Source organism: Convolutriloba macropyga, unplaced genomic scaffold (assembly GCF_964194025.1).
Source record: "Convolutriloba macropyga unplaced genomic scaffold, txConMacr16.3 SCAFFOLD_1014, whole genome shotgun sequence".
Classification (NCBI taxonomy): Eukaryota; Metazoa; Xenacoelomorpha; order Acoela; family Convolutidae; genus Convolutriloba; species Convolutriloba macropyga.
In genome coordinates this window covers 5548-27487 of record NW_027449575.1, presented here as the reverse complement: position 1 = coordinate 27487, position 21940 = coordinate 5548, and the positions used below count along the sequence as shown (strand labels likewise).

The window sequence follows — 21940 nt, the reverse complement described above, 5'->3', positions numbered from 1 at the left end:
CTTATCTCAAATGGAGCGATAGTTGCAATTAGGTGCCGTATGAAAGTTTTCTGCAATTAAAACTTGGCCATTTTTTGCTGATTTAAAACCATAATTATACAAAATGCATCTTTTTTTTTCAATATTTGAAGAATTCCAATCAACAATTGGTCTAATTCGCAAATAATTGGAACACTTGGTCGGTTTTCGGGGCGCGCGACAAAATCAGGGAGAGGTTTGATAATATCATGAACTCATAGAATCAGAGACTTTTTGGTTTTTATTTTGATGTTAACTTTTTCAAAATATTTTGCTTTTGATTTTTTAATGTTAATTACTGACAATATTTTTTATTCACGGCTTCGTTAATGACAGCTCCAATTTACCTAAATGTGAGGCCAAAAGTAGATACAGTTTGTTTTCAGAGAACCAAAGGTTTTTTACGGCTTTGATGAAGAGATTTAGTAAAATTTAACTGAATTCCCCTCTTTTGCCTTCAATTGTTGTTCTTTTGGTAGTCTGATTCTTAAGTTTAACCACTCAAAGATCTAAAGTTCTTCCTCAAGAGGTTCATGTGAACCTTTTCTATTCATTTGGTTGTTACCTAATTTCTCTTATGTTATTGAATGTATTTGTCTTAAGAAATTTCTTTGATTTTTTGAAATTATCAGTTTTTTAAATTATTTTGGTCATCATTTTGCTTATTCTCAGTAAGTACAGGTCGACCTTTCCTCCTTATAGATTAAAAACTAGTTTTGTGGCCGATTGTTTTAATGGAAGGAGTTCTTGCTTTTGTTACTACGAGTTTTCATACAAAAAATTTTTGATTTTTGTGCATAATTGCCCCTTTTTGCTGTTGTTTTTGTTTCTTTTGTAAAGTGTCACATTATTTTACAATCCAACTGAAAACACTTTTACAACATTTGAAATTGAACATAATTTTTGTTTTCATAACGTATGGTTTGAAGGGCTGCGACACTGTTCTCTTGCAGAAATTGGTAGAGTTTTTTATTTTTGCCCTTTATTTGTTGTTAATTTTTGTTGTCAAATATTGTGTAATTAAAGGTCTCAGTGGCCAACTCTAGATAAACAAGTGAACTTAAATAATTGATATCGGTAATTAACTAATGGCTATTTTGACTTTCGAATTAAATTTCTAAAAAAAAGAGTAATACTATTCTTCAACTTATCCCTTTTTGTTCTCGGTTGCGTTTTTTTTTCGTATTTTACAATGTTGTATCATTTTCGTAAATTAGCCTCATTATTTAGAGCTCTTTTTAATGTTTTCTTGAATCGATCAATAATTTTTCTGTTGTTTAAACTTTTTAAATGATGTCTTCAGGGCTTAGACGATTTGTTTCCGAAGAACTTTGTGAAGTTTAGATACTTTTCAGTTTTTGTGGTTCTTTTTGTTGTCATTTTGTCATAGTCGTTTTACAAAAAGATGTTATGATGATCAAAGGAGAAGCAACTGAAAATGTGTAATTCTCGCGGTTAATATCTTATGGTTAATCGTGGTTATATGTAATGGCTTCAAAACTGTGATTTCGTAAAGTTGCTTGTGAAACTTATTAATTCAGCTTGTTATTATTCTTATTTTATAGTTTTATGATTCAGTCGTATCAATAACAGTCGCAATTAGTTTTCCAGTTTTCCAAGCAGTTGCAAGACAAACTGTCTACTCTTTTAGTCAAAAGCCTTTGTTGGCTATGATTTTTGAAAATATTTGTTTTTAATAAAAAAGAGATAGATTTTTGAGATCTGCCAATTTTATTTCTGTTAAATTGTAGCTAAGCATCTCGATGTACCATTCACATCATTTATTCTTTGAAATACAGTTTGCTCTTCATAACGGTTTTATTTTCCTCAAATGGTCTTTTTTCTTGGAAAAACCAGTTTTCATAAAACATTTCTGTGATTTTTGCAAATTTCTCTTTTTTGTAGGTTTTTTCTTTTCACAGTATCACAATAATGGGCGTCATTTGGCTGACAAATTTTGTCACCTGCAAAAAAATCAAACGAAGATTTTTATTGTTTTTAGAGATCAGCTTTATATTTGATTGATTGGGGGACATCGTTTTCGTGCATAATTTTTCGTGCAATTTTTCGTTTTTGCCTGTATTTGTCGTTCTTTTTGTCGTCGTATGACATATCTTGGATAATGAAAGGCCTCAGTCGCTCTCTGTTGAAGTATAAAAGACTCTCTCAATGAATTCATTTGATGCGTAATGTTTCTAATCAGTTCGAATTTAATTCTTTTTTAAAAATAAAGCAATGTTTTAATAGACTTCTGCCGATTTTGCTCATTTCTAACCGACTTGTTGCCAAGTCGCATTGAGAAAAAGTCCCATATTTTGTTCCAAAAAGTACCGGTTAATCTTCTTAGTATAATTTTTATCTGATGCCATTTTGATTTGTTTATTAGTGGTTTTCAAAAAATGGACAAGGTGTTTTGGTCGTAATTAATATTTGTAACTATTTGATTTTTATTGCCGTCTTTTCTGTTAGTCATATTATGGTAGCCACAGGTCTCAGATAACCTCTAGAGTAGACTGTTTCATTCTTTTAGGGGTTTGTTGAATGATATGTTGATATGTTAATATTTTTAATCTCCGTGCGAACGCACGTTACCGAGCCTCCTTGTTCAATTTAGTCTGGACTGCTTTTACGCTATTTCTTGTAGACCTTTATGTCAGTAAAAGAATTTTCCTTCACGTAAGGTAGGAAAGTCGACGGTGTAAATTTGCTCAACCCACGCACTGCCCTTCCAAATGTTTAAAGTTCTTTCGCAAGTATTGGGTCCAGTTATACAAAGATTAAAATCGTAGTGGAATAAAAACGTATTGAAATGATCCGGATGAAGTAACAGGGGATTCGAGAAATTGGGATGGGTAAGCAGTAATCATTTTTTCTTATTGCCCGGGTCGAGGTTTTTGGGTAAATTTTCGTAAGAAATGCGGTGAATGCGGTGAATTTTCGTAAGAAATGCGGTGATTGCGGTGAATGCGGTGAAAAAAAATAATTCACCGCTTTTCACCGCATTTCTTACAAAAATTCACCACCAAATTCACCGCATTTCTTACAAAAATTCACCGCATAGACTATTATGGCAAAATAATGTAAGAAATGCGGTGAATGCGGTGAATGCGGTGAAAAAAAATAATTCACCACATTTCACCGCATTTCTTACAAAAATTCACCGCATATGGTTTCCAAAGTTTACTCAATCTGATTTAAATTCACAAGAATTAACAAACAAGTAAGTGACAGTTGGCGCAGTGGAATAAGCATTGGAAGGCATGCAGGAGGTCAGAGGTTCGAACCCATGTAGGGACGATTCTTTTTTGTAAGAATACTGAGAACGCGGTGAAAAAAAATAATTCACGGCGATTCACCGCATTCACCGCAAAAAGATGTAAGAAATACGCGGTGAAAATTATTTTCTTTTCACCGCATTTCACCGCTTTTCTTACGAAAATTCACCACCAAACCTCGACCCGGGTGGCACAGTTGAGTTCTTTCGGAGTCCTTGAACCTATCAAATTTGTTTACTGGAAACTTCTCATATCATTGCAAGCGAAAATTTCTGCAAGCAAGCAACAAAATAATCAATAATAGTTGTTCCAACCGTACCTAGTTGGGATACAAACTACATGCCGAACTGTGGCCAATTGCTACATTTTAAGTAGAATGACATGAGGTTTGTCATCAGAAATCACGACCAGTGTGGAAAAATAATAATAATAATAATAATAATAATAAAATTGAATTCAACCAAACATGGTTACAACCAGCTTGGTAGTCCCCAGATTAGGGGAGAAATCAGGTTTCAATAATTAAATTTTCTCGAAAACTTTCCATCCTGAAGGGTAACTTTTATATTTGAATCTTTTCAATGCCTCCCCTTCCAAAAAGTTCTTGACTTCTCTTCGAAACCGACATGGATTTCTGTGTGGTGAATAGTTAGCAAAACTGTTTAGTTGAGACAAAGAATTATTGAATCGGGCTACTCTATTAAAGTAATTATCTTCAGAACGTTTCCGAAATCTTTTTCTCGCTTCAATAAAAAACTTTTCACTTGATCTGGTCTTTGGACAACCAAAAGTCATTGACCAGTGGTCTGACGCATTCATCGAAGTTAACCCCATTAAAATCTTGTTAAGCAGAATTAGATCGTTAAAAACTAGAAAATAACTGACTGGCAATTGGCGATTTCGAATTAGGCTCTCAACGTATTCTTTGTCACCCAGAACAGAACGGCAAGTTATCCATTTTAAACATGATCTCTGCAGTCTTTCCAAACGTTGAAGATACTGTGGTCCTGGGTTCCAGACATTTGACGCATAAAAGACCGCAGAGAATATATACGTTTTCACCAACGTGCATTTGACAGTTTCTTTTGTGGTGCGGGGTATAACTCTTCTTAAATGATTCAGTTTTTGAAAACCTTTCTTTACCGCCATTTCGAGGTGACAATTCCAAGTCATGCTGGCCGTAAAAATTAATCCGAGATCTTTAATTTGTTTTTCATTTTTGATGGCAATTCCTTTTGCAAATAACTCTGCAGACGAATTATGTGTATGAAAATTTTTCGACTTTCATCGTTTTTGAGGAATTATTGGTGATTTAATTTTAAAGGGGATGTATTTATTTATTGGGGAGAGAAAGTCTTAGTGAATTAGGATTGGCTGATTTTCACTATTTTTTTTTAATTTTGAATCTTTCGCTCAAAAATTGTCTTATTTACTTAAATTAAAATGTGATTAATGGCAAAAATACTTTCAGTTTTATTTGCAATGAGAGAAGGCTCTTGAATAATTTAGTTTACTGATTTTGCAAAAATATGGTCTAGTTTTCTGGTAGACTCATCATAGCACCAAATCAGCTAACAGAGCTTAAACTGACATCTTCATAAACTACGGTTTATTGAACTTCTGTTATTTATCGAAACTATTTGGAACTGAATTTTTTTGATGATTTATATCGATTTAACTCAATTTTTGATCTATGCCTCGATAAAGCATTGTTTTACCTGCTTTAAAAAATTAAATTGTAATTCGATTGAAGCCTCTGAAGAGCACTTTTAAGAGCTATCGAAGAGCATGATTAAGAGCTGCTGAGTAGCATGGTTAAGATGGCAGATTGTGAGAAGTCAATGACCAAAAAATTGCTCTCCTAAAACGTCAATGCCCGAAAAAGCGCAGACTGCAAAGGAGTCATTGACCTAAAAGCAAAAAGTCATTGACCTAATTGCAAAAAGAGTCAATGACCGATAATCCAGCTGCCAAATAGTTTACGCGCCGCGAAAAAACAGGGATGCAAGAAAAGTCATTCACCGAAAAATGACAATTCGAAATAGATCCAAAAAGAGGGTATTGCTGTTTTTGGCCTTTCGATGATTTCTCGTTATTCCGTTGACAAAATGCTGGTTGCCAGCATATTAGTTTCAACTACTCCATTTAAATGCTCTCAAACGATGTTTGTAGCAATAATATTAGTCCTGTTGGTGTTTCATGCGATTTATCTTGATCGATTATTTTTGACCCATTTGACTTTTTGTCCTTAAAAACGGGATAAACACGTAGCGCCCACCGGGTGTTGAAGTTCTTTAAGAGTCTTCAACATCTCCTGAACACAAATAGTTGCGATGCTTTAATCGGAACTTTCTACGCAAAATGTTTGTGTGACCGATATGATATTTTTGATCAATCTTCATTTGTTTTCGGTTTTGCTTGATCTGTCTTTTCATGAAAGTTTTTAAACTGAAGCTTAATTAACTGCATCATTTGTAGCCAGGTTTTTTCTAGATCAAATGAAGAGTTAGCCTGCGAAAAGAGTTGATTCTATTTTTCTTTTGTACTCTCGAATTAAGATCTTCTCTCTCTTTTTTTCTTTATTTTTGTGCTCCTTCTTTCTCTCCTTCTTTTCTCTCTTTCTTTTCTTTCATTTCTCTTCTTTTATTTATCTTTGTTTTCTGTTTTTTCTCTTTTTTTCTCTATTTCCTTGCTCTTTTTTTCTATCTTTTGTTCTGTCTTTTCTGTTGCTTTTCGCCCCCTCTCTTCTGACGTACTGTTCTGTCTTTTGTATTTTTTTGTCTATTCTTTTCTGCCTTTCGTTTTGCTTGTTCGTTTTGCTTTTTCGTTTTGTTTTTTCGTTTATTCCTTTTCTGTCTCTTCTGTTTTTTTTTCTTTTGTTTTTCCCTTTCTGTTCACTTCCCTTTCATTTGAATTTTTTTCTGTCTTCGTTCTATTTCGATTCTTCTCTCCTTTCCGGTTTTTCTCGCCCCTTTCTCTTTCTGTTCTGTATTTCTTTCCTGTTTTTCTTTTCTCTGTCTTTTTTCCGGTCTTTTTTTGTCTTTCTTTTCTCATTTTTTTCCTCTTTCGTTCCTGTCTTTAGTTTGCCCCTCTTTTTCCTTTTCTCTTGCTTTTCTCTCTTTCCTTTCTGTATTTTTCCCTGTCTTTCTTCTTATTCGTTTGTCTTTTTCTTTTCTTTTCCTTTCTTTTCTGCCTTTCTTTTGCTCATTCCTTTTCTCTTTCGTTATTGTCTTTTTTTCTTGTTCTTTTCTCTTTTTAATAGCTGCACAGCGGTAGCTGGGGCTATTTTTAGCCTTCTCTCGGTTTTTTTATTTTCGTTGTTAGGATTTTTGTTACCACCATATGACTTCACAACCACTTCAAATCTGCTTTTTGTTCATTCGTTCATATAATTTCAACTGAAATGCGTGCGTTACGTCATTTTTTGCTCCTAGTGGAGCGTGTTTTTTCGTTCCTTCTCTGTGATTAAATTTTTGGTCACACTTGACTTATCCCACTCTCAAAAATGACTGCCTCACTTTGAATTAACTTTTTTTTACCTCAATTCAAAGAGATATTTTAACTGTTTTTTTAAGACTGCAGATCTATGAAGCTATTGCGGATATCTTCTGGCAATCTGCCAGCTATGTTTGTTTTTTTTTCTGTCTTGCTTTTCTCTCTTTTCTGTATTTATTTTCTCTCTTGCTTTTCCTTTTCTCTCTTGCTCTTCTCTCTTTCATATCCTTTCCGTCTTTCGTCTCTTTGGTTTTCCTGTCTTTCCTGCTTTTCTTTTCTCTTTTATTTCTTTGAATTCTGCTGTTCGTCTGTTCTGCCTCTTTTCTGTTTTGTTTATTTTTTATTTTACATGTCTTTTCTTTCCCTTTTCTCTTGTTTTTTTCTGCCATTCTTTTTCTCAATATCTTTCATTCGTTCCCTTTTCTTTTCTCTTTAGTTTGTCGTTCTTTGCTGTTTTCGTTCTGTTTTCTTTTTCTCTCTTGCTTTGCTCTTTCTTTCCTGGTTTTCTTTTCTTGTTTCCTCTTCCTGTGATTTTCTTCTGCCTCTTTTTTCTCATCCTTTGTTTCTTTCTTTTGGTTGTTCTCTTTTCTTCTTGCTCTTTAGTCTTTCTTTCTTTCCTGCCTTTTTTACTCTGTGTTTTCTCTTACTTTGTTCTCTTTTTATTTTCTGCTTTTCGTTTAGCTAGTCTGCTTTTCTTGTTTTTTTCTGTTCTTTTGTTCTGCCATTCATTTTTCTCATCCTTTTTCTCTCTTTTATTCTCCTTAGCTTATCTCTTTTTTTCTCGCTTGCTTTTCCGTCCTTTTTGTCTTCTTTTTCTCTTTCTTCTCTGTCTTTTGTTTCTGTCTTTCTTTTAATTCTTTCTGTTTGTCTTTTCTGCCTCTTTTCACTTCTTTTTCTGTTCTATCTCTCTCCTTCTCTTCTCTTCTTTTTAGGCTGCCTTTCTTTTTTTCGTCTTCTGTCTTTTTTTTTCTTACCTTTTTGTATTTCGTTTTTTGTCTTTCCTCTATTGCTTTTCTCTTCTCTTTTTTTTGGTTTATGCTGCCTTTCCTCGTTCGCATTCGTTTTCTCTCCTTCCTGCCTCTGTCGTTTCTCTATATTTTCTCGTTCTTTCCTTTTTCCTTTCTGTTTCATTTCGTTTTTCTCTGTATTTTCTGTCTGTCGTTTCTCTCTTGCTCTTCTTTGTTTTCTGTCTCTTTTCTCTCTTTTCTCTTGCTTTTCTTCTTTTGTTCTCCCTTGCCTTTCACTTTCCTTTTTCCCAATTATGTCTTTCTTGTACCTCTTTCTCTTGTTCTTTTTTCTTTCTTTCCTCATTTTTTTCTTTTCCGTCTTTCCTTTCTAGATTTCTTTTCTGTCTTTCGTTTCGCTTTCTTTTCTCTCTTTCGCTTCCCTTTTTTTTCTCTTCCTTTTCTGTCCATCTTCCCTACTGTTTCTCTCGCTTTGCTCTGTATTTTCAGTCTTTTTTTTCTCTCTTGTCTTTCTCTCTTTTCTGTTTCTCAATTCTGTGTGTTTTCTAACTTTCTTTTACCTCTTTCTCTTGTTCTGCGATCTTTTTTTCTCATTTATTTCTTTTTTCTCTTTTTCTCTTCTCTCTTTCCTTTCTGTCTTTTTACGTCTCTTGTTTTTCTCTCTTTTTCTCCTGCTTTTCTCTCTTCTCTCGCTTTTCTCTTTTCTGTTTTACTTCTCTTGTTTGTCTCTTTCTTTTCTGTCCTTCATGTCTCTTTTTTTTCTCCCTTTTCGGTCCATCATCTTTTTTCTTTACTGTTTCTCTTTTTTTCTTGCTTTTCTTTTTTTCCCTTTGTTTTTCTTTTCTCTTTCATTTTTCGTTAATATCTTCTCTCGTTTTCTTCTTTTCTCTCTATTTTGTCTTTTCTGTCTTTTTTCTCTCCTTTTCTCTCTTGTTTTTCTCTTCCTTTTTCTCTGGCTTTTCTCTCTTTCCTGTTTCTCAATTCTGTGTGTTTCCTATCTTTCTTTTACCTCTCTTCCTTCCTTTTCTCATTTGTTTTTCTTTTCTCTTTTTCTCTTCTCTCTTTCCTTTCTGTCTTTTTACGTCTCTTGTTTTTCTCTCTTTTTCTCCTGCTTTTCTCTCTTACTTCTCTCTTGCTTTTCTCTTTTCTTTTTACTTCTCTCTTTTTCTCTTTCTTTTCTGTCTTTCATTTCTCTCTGTCTTTTCTCTCCCTTTTCTGTACATTATTTTTTCTTTACTGTTTTTCTCTTTTTCTCTGGCTTTTCTTTTTTTCCCGTTTGTTTATGACGTTTCTCTTTTTCGTCTTTTCTCTCTACTTGGTGATTTTTTCTGTCCTTTTTCTCTCTTTTTCTCTCTTGCTTTTCTCTTTTCTTTTTTGTTTTTCTCTCTTTTGTCTTTCTTTTCCCTTTTTCTCTGTTTCGCTTCTATTTTTTTCGCTCTTCCTTTTCTGTACATTTTATTCTCTACTTTTTCTCTCGCTTTGCTCTGTCTTATCTGTCTTTCTTCTCTCGTGCTTTTCTTTCCTTTTTCTCTTGCTTTTCTCTCTTTCCTGTTTCTCAATTCTGTGTGTTTTCTATCTTTCTTTTATCTCTTTCTCTTGTTCTTTTCTCTTCCTTTCTTTTTTGTTTCTCTTTTCTCTTTTTCTCTCTTCTCTCTCTCCTTTCTGCCTTTTTTACTTCTATCTTTCATCTCTTGTTTTTCTCTTTTTCTCTCTTCCTTCTCTCTTGCTTTTCTCTTTTTTTTTACTTCTCCTTTTTGTCTCATTCTTTTCTGTCCTTCATTTCTTTGTTCCTTTTCTCTCCTTTTTCTGTCCATCATCTTTTTTTCTTTACTGTTTCTCTCTTTTTTCTCTTGCTTTTCTTTTTTTCCATCTGTTTTTCTTTTTTCTTTCTTCATTTGTCGTTTATGTCTTTTCTCTTTTTCGTCTTTTCTTTATATTTTTGTATTTTTTCTGTCTTTTTCTCTCCTTTTTGCTCTTGCTTTTCTTTCTTTCTTTTCAGTTTTTTTTCTTTTTTTGTCTATTTTTTGTCTTCTGTCTCTTTTCGTTTATTTCTTTTCACTTTCCTTTCTGCGTTTCCTCCCTTCATATCTCTTTTTTCGCACCTCAAACATGCAGCATATCGTATTAAATGCGTTACGCTACGCCACCATGTAGAAACTCGCTATCTGTACAAGTCTTAGCGCGCCTTAAATATGCAATTTTACAAAGCCAAAAAAATTGAACACAAAATTGCTGGTACTTGGGGGTAATATACTAAATCAAACACATCGGTAACGTAGCGTAATGCCTATGACTGTTGAACGAGTGGCATATGTTCCAGCCCGACGTGGTACGAGAAACAAATGAATTTTAAAACTTCTATTCTTTTAAATGATCTTGTTATGCTTTTGCGGGCCTGCTAGTTCAAATTCCAAACTACTCCACGATGAAAAAAATTGAGAAATTTGGTCAAATAACTTTGCTAAAAACTAAAACAATCTAAAAATTGCTGCGTAGATACATAGATCAAAAATTACCCCAAAAATAAATAAAATTGCGTCAAATCGGTTGAAACCAGCAAAAAAAAACATTTAAAGTTTCTGATGCAAACAGCTTTTTGAGTGGTTAAAATTTTGAGTAGTTCAAAGTTTTGTTCTACCTATATCCAATGTTTTAACTATTTAATTTGACTTTATGAAATAAATTATAAATTTTTATATAAATTATAAATGACAAGGAGGCTTGGTAATGTGCGTACGCACATAAGGTTCCAACCCCACTCATCCACATTCCTGACTTAATTGGCTACCAAATGATGAAAAGTTAGGAAACTTTCAAAAACATATATTTGGTTCCATGAACAACGGATTTAAAACAATAATGCCACCCTTATGGGCCGATGAATGTTGTTGATAATAGGACAACTAGAAAGGACAATAATAAATATCAATCAACAAACATTATTTACGACCAAAACTCCATGTCTATAATAAATAAAATCATCAAAAAATCATCAAACTCCCGTCAGATAAAACCAGAACGAAACAATTTAACCTATACTTCTTTAGAAAAGATATGCAATTGGTTAACAGGTTGACAAAAAAGAGCAAAGAGGTGCGAAGTTCAAAAGTACGTTTCTTTTTTTTGAGAACAATTAATTTCACCGCTTTTAATCTCAGTAGATATCAACTGAAATCCATAAAATGTTGATTTATATCTCCACAGGAAGCAATTGAGATTTTTATCTAATGTTCTTTTGCGCAAAATTTCAAAGCCAATGGGACCTTCGATTGTTGTTATAAAATAAAAAGAAATCAAAAATGCTATAAAATGTACAAATAAAAAAAATCTCATCTTTGAAATCTCGTAGTAACAGTAGTAACAAAGCCGGGAAGCAAAAAGCAAATCTTTGAAGGCAAAACCGTTTTGGAGTTTAATTTATAGTTCACTGGAGACGAAATGCGACCTGTGTTTACAGAGACTGAGCTACAAATCGACCAAAAATCTATTTAAAAAAAATGAAGCTCAAAAACCCAAATGTGTTTTTGAAAAAAAACATTTTCAAAAGTCATAACAGACTTCAAATGTTAACAATCAGCGGTAGATTAAATTCAAAACCGCCGGAAGACAATTGGGCCTGTTAATACTGAGACTAAGTCGCGACGCCACAAAAAAAAAACAAATATATTGAGAAGCCAAAACTTCAAACAATTTTACGAGGTCACTCTGGTCAAGGCACTATAATTATAAGATGTTAACTGCAAGAACTGTATATCGTCACTTTCCTCTCTTTTTAAGATCAAAGAGCATTCTGTATAAAAGGACTGCGTAGAAATGACAACAAAAAGAAACCCAAAAATTGAGCTTTATAGAAATATCGAAAACTTTTTAATAAATTAATGGTCCAAGTAGTCAGTATCCACAACGCAATGGTCCACAACGTATAAGCACAAGAAAAAAAACTTTTATTAAAAAAAAATAATTGAGACTTCTATTTAGTGAGATTGAGTTGATAAAAAAATGAAGGCAAAAAAGAAACAGTTGAAAGTTTTTTTTACTTAAATTTTAAAGTCTTTAAAACAGCTATAAATTGAAATCTTTAGCTAGATTCAGTTATAAGTCTTGGGGAAGCAATTGAGAACCAACGTTATCAGGTATATGGCGTATAACAACAAAGAGAAAGACACACTTAGGAAAAAACAAAAGAAATCCATAAAATTTTGCGAGATAACTGTGTCTAAGTCCAAAAAGCATAATCTATATAACAAAAACAATTAACATATCCAGATACGCCTTTTTCCAATGCGTTGCAAATTCCCTGCTATGCTTTTTTAAGTTGGATTGTCAATAATGTGATGATTCGACAAGAAAACAATTGAACTCATAAATTATGCAATTAAGCTCAAAAATAAAAAAAAGCGAAAACGCGTCGTATCAAGCTAAAGATATCATTAGTAGAGCATAAAACCGTTACAGACATTAATTTATATCCCACAAGAAATCGGTTTCTGCCTGTTTTTACTGAGATTGAGCTCAAAGTTGAGAGAAATCAGAAAAAAGAGGCAAAGTTCGAAAATTAACCGATATCTTAAAAAATTTATTCAAATTCTTAGCAGACATTAGATAACAACTGAAAAAATGTCTAGGTTCATTATTGCCTCCTAAAAATAACTGGATCCTTCACTGGGGACAATAAATCATTTCGCTACAAAAAAGATAACAAATAAAAGCGAAATTCAAGAATTACATAAAAAAGTTTTTAGGAAAACAATTGGTCAGAGCCAGAAAAATCATGAGCCTCACTCTGAAACCATAATATAATCTCATTGTGCCTTATTTTTTGTAAATATTATTTGCCATTAATTGAGCCCTGATTTGAATTTCTTGTAAGTAAAAAAAGTTTAGATGAAAAACACTTATATATCGGAAAAATTACAAAAAATATTTTATCGTAAAGATGCATGACGAGATCAAGATCAGCCCCGGTGTTGCTGTGCATTTTAAAAAATACTCACTTCTTCAAATGGCTGGGAAATAGATCAAATTTTAAATAAAATTGTTTAGTTTGTCAAAAATGAAAAAGCATTTTGTAGAATTATAGAGTTTATATTTGCAGAAAAATTGGCAAAGTTTTTATTCCAGAAGACCCTCAAATCAAGTGGGTGTACAAATAACTGGTTCGTGAGCTTAAAAAGAATATGGCCGCAGGTTTAAGGTATCTACTTCCAGCAAATTTAAAGGAAGTGGGCTAAAAAGCAAATTTGGTCCAAAATTTGTTCCCGAAAAAGTCAAGTTTTTGAAAATTTAGCATAAATTCAAGCCAAAAAAGTCGGATCAAACAATTGAGCAACACTCCTCTCTCTTCAGAAATAAAATTAATAACACTACAGTTAACAGTTTGAAGAAATTTTTTTGCAAAATTGTCGAAAATTAGGTGAAAATACCGAAAATGTTAATAAAAACAGCTGAATTACGTCTAATATTCACAAAACTTAACCTCTCTAACTCCCTATAAAAAGCGAAAATTGAAAAAATCTTTGTAATTCCATAATCTACGCTGGATTGGATTTTTAATGATAACACTCATATTTCTCTACGATGTATATATCGATCGGCCAAAATTGTCTGAACAAAAAGAAACTCATTTGACTATATAGTTCCTCCCCCACTAAAGTGGGTCGGAACAAATATTTATGTAATTCAAGTTTTCTTTCATAAACACTTTTACGTTTTTATGCTTTTTAGCAATGAGAAGTGAAATTGAAGCAATGATTTTATTAACGCTCGAATTTTGAAAGTGAAAAATTTTTGAGTATTATTAAAATAATAAAATTTAGGCAAAGCCTTTTGACAGCAGAGTGGACGTGTTGTATAAACAAAGTTGTGGGTTTCATATATAAATCAATTTCAGATGGGCCAATTTGACTGCACTTTTTTCTCTTCTGATTGCATGTGATTGCTTTTAAAGCTGATATATTTGTTCCTTTGGTGCATATGTTTTTTGAATCAATCAACTAACATAAAATGATTTTCATGGCTTTGAATCTATATTTTTGAAAATCATTTGTGATTACTTCACTTTTAATTGTTTTTTTTGTTAATTCTTTTGCCTTGTAAATTTTTTTCCTTAAAGAAAGGTCGCAGTTACTGTTTGAAAGGTCTTAAATACACATTTTTAGAACGAAAATTTTTTTTTTTCAAATAACAGAGTCTCCTAAAATTCTGGTGAAATTCCTTGTCCCTCCTGTATTTTTTGTTCTTTTTGAGGTCTGAGCATAACATTTCACTGAGGAGATGACAATTGAAGCCTCCAAGGTATACTAAGTGAAGTTTCAGAACTTTCTTTTTGGTAATTAATGGGTTTGATGGTTTTCACACTGTGTTAATTTGTAAATTTGAGTGAATTTTACATTTGCCTCTGTTTTTACTTTGTTCCTTTTTCGTGTTCATCATGAAACCCCAATAAAATGGGGTTTCATAGGGTTTTCTCAGCAAAACTTAAGTTAACTTAAGCAACGTCTTCAGGCAATGAATTACGGTTTAGTGGCGTCGACGCCATATGATTTCAACTTGCTATTTTTGTTAAGACATTTTTTTTGTTCTTTTGAGCAAATTTTATTTAGCTTGTTTACAGATAGGGCCATTAAGTTTTCTTGTGCGCCGTCAATGAGTTTTTGTATAGTTTAAGGCCAGTGGTTGATGTTTTTTTCTTAAATTTGAAATTGAGTTTCTTTGCATTAATAATATGTGGCATCAGGTTTCTAATGCAGTCTGTGGTATAAAATGGAAATTATTAACAATGACACCATTTAAATCTTAGTGTTGGCTTTATTTGTTTGCAATTTTTGGCCTGGTTGTTTTTTTTTGTTACTTGGTCGATAACTGGAATTGATTAACGATTCCTGCAGCTTCCAATTACCAAATCCTTTGAAGTGATTACTATCATTACCGTAAAAAGGCAGAAAGTGGTAGTTGGCTCCGTTTTTCCTTCAGATTTTAGTTTGGAACCTAATCTCGTATTTTTTTTCTATTCAATTGTATTTCTCCAATTTGAAGGACCTTAAATATAGAAGTGACGTTCAAAAAATTGAATTCATTTTTGTTATTTGACAATTTTCGTGTGACCAAATTGTTGTCTTTTCTGAGCGAAAAATGTGTAAATGTTCATTTCTTTTTGCAATTACATGTGAAATGTGTTACTCATCTCACTTTTTTCACTCTGCCGATTTCACAATTAAACAGTGGCAACTTGATCCAACCTATGTATTATATCCTATCTCTGCTTGATTTGGTAGATATCTAAGCACAAATAAGGCTGGGCAGCCACTCGAAATTTTTGTGAAAATTAGTTAATCGCGGAGAAGAAAACATAATTCACAGGAGGGCACTCGTAGTTTCAGCGGTGAATGTTCAATGGGTATTAATTAGCAACAGTTACATAATTTGTCGATGAAATAACAAGCTGAAACCTAAGCTAAAAGGTCATTTGGTGCCGAAAAGGTTCATAACGGTTGTTATTGCCACTTTTGAGGCCAATCAACAGCTCCGCTTCCTCTTGGAGATTGGCAGCTTATCGAAGTTGACATTATTTGGCCAATTGCCAGAAAGGCAAATTTCAGAAAAAAAAGTGGTGTAGGGTAAGCACGTGTGTGTGTGTGTGTGTGTGTGTGTGTGTGTGTTTGTGTGTGGGGGGAGGAGGGAAATAGTGCGTACCTATGTACTAAGATTAGGTGCAGACAGAGCACCTGGACATGAGAGTGAGAATGAGAGAGAGAACAATATGCCTGTAACATTATCATGAGTGAGAACAATATGCCTGTCAGATTACCTAACTGCTTGACTGAAAATTTCAATTGAATTAACAGCAAATTATTTTTTTTAAATGTTTTTTGCTTAACTAATATTTAAATCAAAATGTCCACTTTTCCGTAATACCATGCAAGAGTCCAATTTTTGGTAAATTTTCCGTTAGTTTCAATTTGAGAAAACAACACTATGAAAAAATTTCAAGAAGTTAATGATATAAAATCAGATTAGTCATTTTCAGAAAGAGTTCAAAAAATCTAGTGTCGTCTTGAAAAACATATCGCGAGTTTTCCGCTAGTTTCATTTTCTGAAACCCAATACCGTAAAATAATTTCGGCAAGATAATACGGTTCTAATTCTTTATTAATTTTTTCAACACTGACTTCAAGGAAGCTGACTACAGCACAGAAACAAATGAAAGTTTTTTTTCCGTAGTTTCAGATTTTAAGAACTTAAACTTCATTTATTTGTGAAATGTACATCGGTGTTACGGTATGTTTTTAAAAGTTATTTTTCAAAAAAGAACTGAGTAGCGATAATTTGACGGTAAAGAAAATATGCTAAGATCGGCTTTTTCATACTTTTACTTTCTAAAACTTCGAACCGCAGGAAAATTTGTTTCAGAACGGTATGTAAGAGTACCTGTTCATAGATTGTTTCTCAGCAAATAGTTTAATGATATTCTTTTTAAAACCATAAAAATTTTTAACCGTAAAATCTTGAAATCACATTTCATTTGATTCTTTATTGAAATTGTGCGTTACAGTACTTTTGTTTAGGATGTTATTTAATGTAGAATCCAATATTCAAAATCCATAAATTTTCGCGGGTTTGCAGTTTTCCAAAAGTTTTTGAATCTAAAACCTGAAACAAAAGATTTTTTGTTCTATTACATCTTTTTAGGTCGTCTTTAATGTGAAATACAATGTGATTATTAACGTTGAAAAACGCCAAGTATTTGTTATTCAATGAAATACAATTAGTAATCTAACAATTTTTTCAAATCAATTTTGGACACAATCTACACAACGGCTCAAGTCGATAAGAGATCTTGGCGTAATTTTCTCTGAAAACCTTTCTTGGGACTTTCACATTGGCGATATTGTAAAGAAAATTCTCCAGAAGGTAGCTCGTATGCGATGAGTTGAGCCTGCTGAAACAAAAGCGAATTGTAACTGTGTTCTGGTTGAAAGTTATTTACTTTCAGTTATCAACTATGGATCAAATATTTGGTTCCCAGTTAAAGTTAGACTACAGCGTCTGGATAAAGTTCAAAGAAGATGCGTTAAGTGGACATGTAGAAAATGGAATCTCTCCGATTCAGACTATGTCTTAAGTCTGATCAACCAATGTCTTTTCCATTGGGTACAAGCTGGTCCTCACAGATCTCCTTCTTTTGAACAAAATACTTTGTTAGACAGACTATTCTGAATCCATTTGATTTCTGGGAGATGAAATCACACGACTTGAATACAGGCGCCAGTGGCAAAGTCTTGATTTATGCTAGAAAAAGGGGACAGAATCGTCGCGAAGAAAAATTTTGTTCGTGTAGCCAAATATAACAATGCGCTTTTATTCACCCACAACCTTTCCTGGAATACGCCTCTGGTGAATCCAATACTTTCCAAAGAGAAATGACAAAATTCTTTGAGGCGGAAGCAATATCGAAACACAGACACTACTGCTATCCTTCTGGATGGGATCCGTTAGAAAACCTTAATCAAAATTGAACCTCCCCTAAATGGGGCAAAACCAAGATGGTGGAAACCAAGTTTGGTTTGTTTTCATTTTTATTATTATAATATATCTCATACGTTCGTAAAACTAAACAGAACGCAAAACTATGGACAAAATGAAACCTTTAATTATTTTAGTCTTTTGAAGACCACCCTTAAACTCCATGCTGGAAAACAACTTATAAACAGGTACTATAAACTACTATTCTGTTACTTCTTGCGGTTTCAACTTTGAAAAATAAAACTTTGAAAAACCCAAATTTAGCATCTTTTTTCACCGTAAAATTATTGCAATTGAAATCTATTTTGAAAAATACCCTATAAAGTTGTACTGCAACATACATTTTCAAAAAATTTTAGTTTGAGGTTTCTGAAGCTATGATCAAACAAATTTTTTTGTCTCTCCTGTGCTGTAGTAATCTTCATTGAAATCTGCGTGAAAAAGCTTGAATCGGGCATTAGAACTTTTATATTTCGAATAATTCATTATACGGTTTTAGTTTTGAGAAACTAAAATGTCGGCAAACGAAAGCTGGCGATATTTTTTTCTAGAAAAAAATTAGGTTCATTGAACTTCTTCGAATTTTTTTTTCATAGCTTTTTGATTTCTGAAGTGAAGCTACCAAAAAACTTACCAAACCTGCCATAAGATACTACCAGAAAATTGGATTCATGCATGCATAATACGTAAAAACCGACGTTTTTGAATCAATTTTTTAAAATTAAAAGGTCTTTTTTAAAACAAATTTCTGTTAGTTCGAGTTGAAAGGGGTTCAGTCAAGTAGTTAAGTAAATTGACAGGTCTATTCTTCTCACTCATGATAATTTGGCGGATATATTGTTCTCGCTGTGATATTGTGACAGATCTCTTGTTCTAACTTACTTTCATGTGCTTTAGCTATACCTGATCTCAATACATTTACATCTTAAACTTTTACGCACCCAGCCACCCCCCCCCCCCACACACACACACTCCTGCTGACCCTATACCACTCTAAAAGTTTAAACAATTGGAAATTTGTGGAACCCAGTGGCAATAGTTCGTTTGTTAGTATTCTCCTTTTGCGTAACTTACCTATTTTCACAATTTTGAGCATTCTATTAGCCTAAAACATTATTGCCCGATTTTTATTAGTATGTAGTTGTGGACAAATTCGAAGACTTTCCAAATAGACCAAGCAGGCTTTCTTCCATTCGGGACTAATTGACATTATCTCAGTTATAAGATACTAAATGTGGAAATGAGTTACTCAGCGTGGAAACTACTTCGGATATATCCGAATTTGAAGAATTATTGAACTATATTCGCTCGTTGTAAGTAGTTTCCACACTCGCTTAGTAAGAAAATCGGGCAAATTTACTCGATAAATCCGACAATGGCCACGTAACTCACACCCATGTAAAAATACAATGTTCAATCAGTATCTATCATCAGCATGTCTATCTACTTCTAAATCTTCAGCTTTTCTGTCATCATTATTTCAAGACTCCAGAGATTTCTGGAGAATCATCTTTTTCAACGCGTTCGCCGCATTCTTTCCAAAATTTTGAGAAGGTAACCGATCATTTTGCTTTGAACGGTGATCTGTGTTGGTTGCGGTCTGTAATCCACTGGTCAGTCAAAGCAGCCTTGCTCAATTTTGTTCAATTGAATATTCGATGATGCCGAAAGTTGCCTTGCCTGCTAAAGCAATCTCAGCTACACTATGGTACCAAAAAGCTACGTACAGCATGATTTCTGCTTTTAAAGCATGATTCGTGCTTCATAAGCATGATTTGCGACAAGGCGTAAAAAAAGTTGGGGAATTTAGAAGTTTTAAGAGATATTTCATTCTCACTTTCTCTGCTTAAACAGAAAAGATGGTTAAACCGCTTTGTTCTTATACCGTTTGCCAAGTAGTTACGCTAAGAGATATCGGATTTTCATGGTCTAAAATACAAAAGCAACTCAAATTAAAATCAAGATCCAGTGCACAGTATGCATACAACCGTTACCTGAAAAAGAACAGTTTCGAGGCCCAAAAATCGAGCGGAAGACCCCCCAAATTGTCAAAAAAATCAGAAAAAAAGTTAGTTGCCGATGTTTTGAAAGATCCCAAAACCTCACTGGAGCGAATTCGTGTGGCTCATAACGCTTTCTCTTGCTACGATACAATTTCCAGAGGTACAGTTAGACGAATTCTCAAAAATATGGCGTTTTTTCAAGAAATGCTGCAAAAAAAGTCAGTTTGAAGAAGAAAAGCAAGTGTTTTCGTTCAAAATGGTGTATCAATATGCTCAAGAAGCCGTTCTGTTTCTGGCAGAATGTGGTTTTTACTGATGAAACAAGGGTGCGAATTTCCAGTTTTTCGAAGAAATGGAACGAGATTTATTGAAAAAAAAACACTCAAAAAATGTTCGGACAAACGATTACTTATGTTTTGGGGTGCAATACGATCAGATGGACGGAAATTGCTTGTTAAGTGTCCAAACAAGCTAAACGCTGTCGGTTATTTGGAAATTTTGAAAATTTACGAAGAAAAAATGCATTTCCTGGACCTTATTTTTCAGCAAGATAATGCTCCTGTGCATAAATCGAAGATTATCGGCAATTTCTTCCAAGAAAACGAGTGGGAGGCACTGGAATGGCCAGCATACAGTCGAGATCTGAATCCTATTGAAAATTTATGGGCGATTTTGAAGCAGCGATTACGAAAACAGAGTTTTTTGGGAAAATTTAGAAGAAAAAGTGTATGAAATTTGGAATGAAATTGACGCAGACGTCGTGAGAAACCTGTATGAAAACTATACAAACCGTCTACTAGACGTTAAAAAAGCTGAAGGTGTAATGACGCGTTTTTAGAGAACTAATTTGAACTCAAAATGTTATTTTATTTGTTGCTTCTATTGCTTTTTTAAAAATCTTTAGGTGTACGTAGCTTTTTGGTACCATAGTGTATGTTGAAAGAAGCAGTATCACATAATGGGTGAGTGTATAGAGAAATATCAATTTGTTTTGGCATATATTGGGGGGGGGGTGGTATTTGAACAATGCGTAGTCTAGCAATACATACAGCACAACTCTAGTACCCACTGGGGAACAAAGTATACCCTCAAGTGCTTTTTGATTAACCCCGCCCACGATATAAGACAAGTCTGTCAGTTTCGATTACAACCAATACATGCTGGTATAAATTGAACCCAATTTGAAATGCATTTTATTCACAAAGCAGTATTGTGTTTCGGAAGGTACAGAATATTGATTGAGTTGGCATTAGAGGAACTCAGAATTCCGCTCTAGTTTAGGTTAGTCTGCGTTGGAGACGGGGTGGGAGTTTGGACTAAATTCAGACAGGATGGGTTTTACAGGAAAGGGAACAACAGGAGCTCACAGTGAATAACTTTTCGCGGATCGTTTCCCCCGTTTCCCCCCTCTTTTTCCTCAGTTTTTAACTTAATTGCTATCTCAGGTTGGGTTCATTTTGATCAATACTGTAGATTGTCGCAGTACTAATGCACTTTTCTTTGTTTAGGATTTGCAACACGCCGCACATGGGTAAGGCCTTCGGACGGATTGAGTAATAATGGAACAAACTTTCATTGATCATTATCTCACTCATTTATTCAGCCACTACTAGTACTACGCTACTGCTCACTCTAGTGATCAAATATTCCTCCTGCTGCCTTCTTCATTCCACATTACAATCAAAATGACCAGTTATACAGCGTGAACCAACAATCAATCACGCACACACATCGCGCAAAAGACATGAACAATACCACTAACTGAAATAAAAGAACCGAAATGAAACTGAATAAATTTTGAGTTAATCCCCTTTGGAAAATATGAACAAAAGCTGACCAAATATTCGCATTTAGCAGTACAATCTGGGATTAAGTGATTAAATGGAGTTAAGTTTGTTCATGATAGAACAAAAGCATCGGATATGTAAATTGGGATTAAGACTGCCCTGCTCTCAGTGGAGTAGAGCACCTGTTCACAAGCATTTTCATTTCAAAATTGGAAAGTTGATGATTGGTTCTTCTGTTTGGATGTGTAGTCGAGTTTCGTATTTCAATGAGCATATTTTGCATAAATTTAGTCTTATATTTATACAAACCAACCGTTTTATTGTTTTTAGATCATCAATTATTAATGACGTTTCTAGACAAAATCAATACACGACCGCGTTTTTCCATGGGCAAAATAGGAAAGAGTAATTAAAGCAACATCAAAAGAGTTTCCCCAAAATGTTGGATAAACTCGGAATTTTAAACAGAGTGCATAAAATAAGACGGAAAGACGCTTTCAAATTAAATTATACATGAATTACTTTAGTGGGAAGACTTCGATTGGTGCGCGCTTTTGCAAGGCTGCTTTGTGTACTGGAAGGCAATCACATGTTGTGTGATGTTCCTCAACTGAATTTCGCGAGGACTGTCAATTCGATAATCTCAAAAAGATTAACAAATCGATAGCAGAAAAATGTTTACGAAATTAAGAATTCAGTAATCGATAACAACAGCGTTGAAATGTTCAGATTTTACGAACATACGTTGAAACAATCCTAGCATAATCAGTAGTATCGACAAGAAAATATATTTATCAACGATTCTCCAAAAAAGGTCTGTCGGATTTTCGATAAACCAGATGTGGCAACGTATCAAGTGGTGAAAGATGAAAACT

The 21940-nt window shown here is 33.6% G+C and overlaps 1 protein-coding gene across 1 annotated transcript in view; it reads left to right on the top strand.

Annotated features, from left to right (window-relative positions):
* Window positions 1-21373, top strand: part of LOC142355155 (uncharacterized) — a 46158-nt gene extending 24785 nt beyond the window's left edge. The window contains exon 3 of the mRNA XM_075407409.1: window positions 20787-21373. The gene's annotated coding sequence lies outside the window, so the exon portion shown is untranslated. The remainder of the gene's footprint in view (window positions 1-20786) is intronic.
* Window positions 21374-21940: the final 567 nt, after the last annotated feature.